Here is a 4499-nt window from a genome sequence, read left to right as displayed (position 1 = left end):
TCTATTCTGCTCTGCAGTAGTTTTTTCCGGTATTTTATCTTCCAGGTCACTTATCCGTTCTTCTGCCTCAGTTATTCTGCTATTGATCCCTTCTAGAGTATTTTTAATTTCATTTATTGTGTTGTTCATCATTACGTGTTTCATCTTTAGTTCTTCTAGATCCTTGTTAAATGTTTCTTGCATTTTCTCTATTCTATTTCCAAGATTTTGGATCATCTTTCCTATCATTATTCTGAATTCTTTTTCAGGTAGACTGCCTATTTCCTCTTCATATGTTAGGTCTGGTGGGTTTTTATCTTGCTCCTTCATCTGCTGTGTGTTTTTTTGTCTTCTCATTTTGTTTTCTGCGTTTGGGGTCTTGTTTTTGCAGGCTGCAGGTTTGTAGTTCCCGTTGTTTTTGGTGTCTGTCCCCAGTGGCTAAAGTTGGTTCAGTGGGTTTTGTCGGCTTCCTGGTGGAGAGGACTAGTGCCTGTGTTCTGGTGGATGAGGCTGGATCTTGTCCTTCTGGTGGGCAGGTGCACGTCTGGTGGTGTGTTTTGGGGTGTCTGTGGCCTTATGATTTTAGGCAGCCTCTCTGCTAATTGGTGGGGTTGTGCTCCTATCTTGCTAGTTGTTTGGCATAGGGTGTCCAGCACTGTAGCTTGCTAGTCGTTGAGTGAAGCTGGGTGTTGGTGTTGACATGGAGATCTCTGGGAGATTTTCGCCATTTGATATTACGTGGAGCTGGGACGTCTCTTGTGGACCAGTGTCCTGAAGTTGGCTCTCCCACCTCAGAGGCACAGCACTGACTCCTGGCTGGAGCACCAAGAGCCTTTCATCCACACAGTTCAGAATAAAAGGGAGAAGAAGTAGAAAGAAAGAAAGAGGATAAAATAAAGTAAGATAAAATAAAATAAAGTTATTAAAATAAAAAATTATTATTGCGAAAAACTTTTTTTTAAAGTAAGGAAAAGCGGATGGAGAAAACCCTAGGACAAATGGTGGAAGCACAGCTATACAGACAAAATCTCACACAGAAGTGTATACATACACACAAAAAGAGGAAAAGGGGAAAAACTATCTTGCTCTCAAAGTCCACCTCCTCAATTTGGGATGATTCGTTGTCTATTCATATATTCCACAGATACAGGGTACGTCAAGTCGATTGTGGAGATTTAATTCGCTCCTTCTGAGGCTGCTGGGAGGGATTTCACTTTCTCTTCTTTGTTCGCACAGCTCCCTGGGTTCAGCGTTGGATTTGGCCCCGCCTCTGTGTGTAGGTCGCCAGAGGGTGTCTGTCTTCACTCAGACAGGACGGGGTTAAAGGAGCAGCTGATTTGGGGGCAGTGGCTCACTCAGGCCGGTGGGAGGGAGGGGCACGGAGTGCGGGGCGAGCCTGCGGCGGCAGGTGTGACGTTGCACCAGCCTGAGGCGCACCATGCATTCTCATGGGGAGGTTGTCCCTGGATCACGGGACCCTGGCAGTGGCAGGCTGCACAGGCTCCCGGGAGGGAAGGTGTGGATAGTGACTTGTGCTCGCACACAGGCTTCTTGGTGGCAGCAGCAGCGACCTTAGTGTCTCATGCTCGTCTCTGGGGTCCTCGCTGATAGCTGCGGCTTGCGCCAGTCTCTGGAGTTCCTTTATGCAGCGCTCTTAATCCCCTCTCCTCGTGCACCAGGAAACAAAGAGGGAAGAAAAAGCCTCTTGCCTCTTCGGCAGGTCCAGACTTTTACCCCACTCCCTCTGGGCTAGCCGTGGTGCACTAACCCCTTCAGGCTGTTTTCACGCCGCCAGTCCTTTCCCTACCATCTGACAGAAGCCCAAGCCTCAGCTCCCAGCCTCCGCCCACCCCGGCGGGTGAGCAGACAAGCCTCTCGGGCTGGTGAGTGCCGGTCGGCAGCTATCCTCTGTGCGGGAATCTCTCTGCTTTTCCCACCGCACCCCTGTTGCTGCGCTCTCCTCCATGGCTCCGAAGCTTCCCTCCTCTGCCACCCACATTCTCTGCCCGCGAAGGGGCTTCCTAGTGTGTGGAAACCTTTCCTCTTTCACAGCTCCCTTCCACTGGTGCAGGTCCCGTCCCTATTCTTTTGTCTCTGTTTATTCTTTTTTCTTTTGCCCTACCCAGATACGTGGGGGGTTTCTTGCGTTTTGGGAGGTTTGAGGTCTTCTGCCAGCGTTCAGTCGGTGTTCTGTAGGAGTTGTTCCATGTGTAGATGTATTTCTGATGTATCTGTGGGGAGGAAGGTGATCTCCATGTCTTACTTTTTCGCCATCTCCCCTCTCTCCCAGACTACTATGTTTTAAAGTTACTCAGGTTAGTCCTAATTTTCCCCTTTGGTATGGTTATTTATATGTTTACTTATTTAACTTGGGATATAGTTATGTTATATTGTTCCTATTATTTGAGGTTTTGTTCTCCTAGTGTTTTTAATATTATTTTTGAATACATAAAGCAACATGATTCAAAAAGTCAATGTCAAAATTGTATTAAATGTATATTCATGAAAGAGTCACTGCCCTCTCCACAATCCCTTCCATTTTGTTCCCCCTTAACACCTGTATGTAACTAATTAGTTTCTGATTCATCCTTCTTGCACTTCTTTTTTTAAACATAAGAAAAATATAAAACAGTTTAAGAATTGGCATTTCACCCTTGCATAGGGATTATAGTAATCTTTTCTATATCATTTCAGTTTTAGTAATATGTGCCGACAAAGCAAGTGCTATTGGCTTTGTTCCTATTGCCTTGTGATAGTAGTGGATTCAGTAAAATGATAATTATATTTTTGGGGGTTTGTCATTGTTGGATCCCTGAATTGGCCCAATGGGACTTATTAACTTTTTCAGTGTCTTACCTTTTCACACTATTAGCATTCGTTATGGTTTATATTTGAGTATGGCTTAAACTGATAGGCTTCCCCTGAACAGTTCTTTCCCTTCTTTTTTTTTGGAAGTTTGCTGTTGTGAATAGTCTATTCAATTTGAACTGACGTAAGATTTTTACCTTTTCTTCATATTCCTTTTATTCTTTTCTGATGATATTCTACTACTTATTTTAATTCCTTTAAATTGACTTCTTACCATTTACTTGGGTTCTCTTTTCTAATTGGCTGTTTCTGTTTTTAACAAATAGGGCTTTAAGGAGCTAGCTTTGATCAGCTGCTATGTCTATACTGGAATATTGTTGAAAGGTTTTGATGAGTTTGTTTTGAAAATCTCCTACTGATTCTTAATACTTCTTTTTTTTTTGAATTTGGGAATTCAGTTCATATTAGTTTGATAGGAAAGACTTCTACAATACCTAAATTAAGTGTTCCTCTATTTCTTTAAACTTTCTTTTTTTCCATATATCATGTATATTGGCATCCCAGCCAGCCCTTTTTGAACCAACTTTGACCTATTAATGAAGAAACTAGAAACCTAAGTTGATGAAGCTGTGGCAGGCCTGGACTATTGATGTTTATGATTGAAGGCTCCCAGAGGATAGGTCTAGAGATAGGCTTTCCAGGCAGAGGATTTCCTAGTTTATACCTATGAGTGAGCAGAACAAGGTTAGTCTGTGTCAAGTTTCAGCATGTACTGGCTGTAGACAAAGATCTTAGCCCATTTATTCCTTTAATTTACTCTGTGTGTGTGTATTGTGTGTTTTGGAGAGACTTATGGAAGGGCAGTGTGGTATAGTGTAGTTTTTGACTGTGACTTCCATCAACAATATATTTTTACTTACGTGTACTCAATAAGTATATATTTATGTATAAATTTTATACTTGTTATACTATACTAATATAATTTGTAAGTCATAAAAATAATTAGATATATAGTATGTAACAGAATTTATACTATAAATGTATATTTATAATATATATAAATAGAAGCTTTAATAATTTTTTTGATCCTGTATACTCCTTGGGTACTTAGACCCCACTTTGCAAGCTACTGGTATAATGGAAACTACACAGGATTTAGAAGACTTGGGCTCTGATTTTGGATTTACAATTACTGACATAGTAATCCAAGGACAGACACTTATTACCTGTATACTTTACTTTCCTCTTCTGTAATGAAGATTAAATGCAATGGGACTTCCCTGGCAGTCCAGTGGTTAAGACTTTGTGCTTCCACTGCAAGGGGCTCAGGTTCTATACCTGGTTCGGGAACTAGATCCCACATGCCACGCAGTGTGGCCAAAAATTTTTTTAAAAAAGATCAAATGAAATTATATATGTAAACCTTTTAGTGTATTACTTGATATAAAATATTTTCAACAAATTTTAATAGACTCTGAATAATATTTCATATTTTTCTTCTCAGGAGCTTGATCAGGGAAGACATTTAGACATAAATGCTAATGAAGAGTGAAGAACTTTTTATTTTTATTATTTGAGGAGGGAAGCAAAAGTTTACCAAGTGGAAAAAAGTAGTCTAAAAATTCCAATATGGTTTCTTTTTACCTGATCACATTTATGATTTCTCAGCAATAAGTCAAATCCATTTCCTGTATTAATAAATTAAAAAATAT

At 40.7% G+C, this 4499-nt stretch overlaps 1 non-coding gene across 1 annotated transcript; it reads right to left on the bottom strand.

Moving 5' to 3' along the window:
• Positions 1–2596: 2596 nt before the first annotated feature.
• On the bottom strand, positions 2597–2701 carry LOC136119519 (U6 spliceosomal RNA). Its single transcript, XR_010655509.1, has one exon. It is a non-coding gene; the product is annotated as a U6 spliceosomal RNA (small nuclear RNA).
• Between the last annotated feature and the right edge of the window lie 1798 nt (positions 2702–4499).

Source organism: Phocoena phocoena, chromosome 2 (assembly GCF_963924675.1).
Source record: "Phocoena phocoena chromosome 2, mPhoPho1.1, whole genome shotgun sequence".
In the NCBI taxonomy this organism is placed as follows: domain Eukaryota; kingdom Metazoa; phylum Chordata; class Mammalia; order Artiodactyla; family Phocoenidae; genus Phocoena; species Phocoena phocoena.
This window is presented reverse-complemented; position numbering and strand designations above follow the sequence as displayed.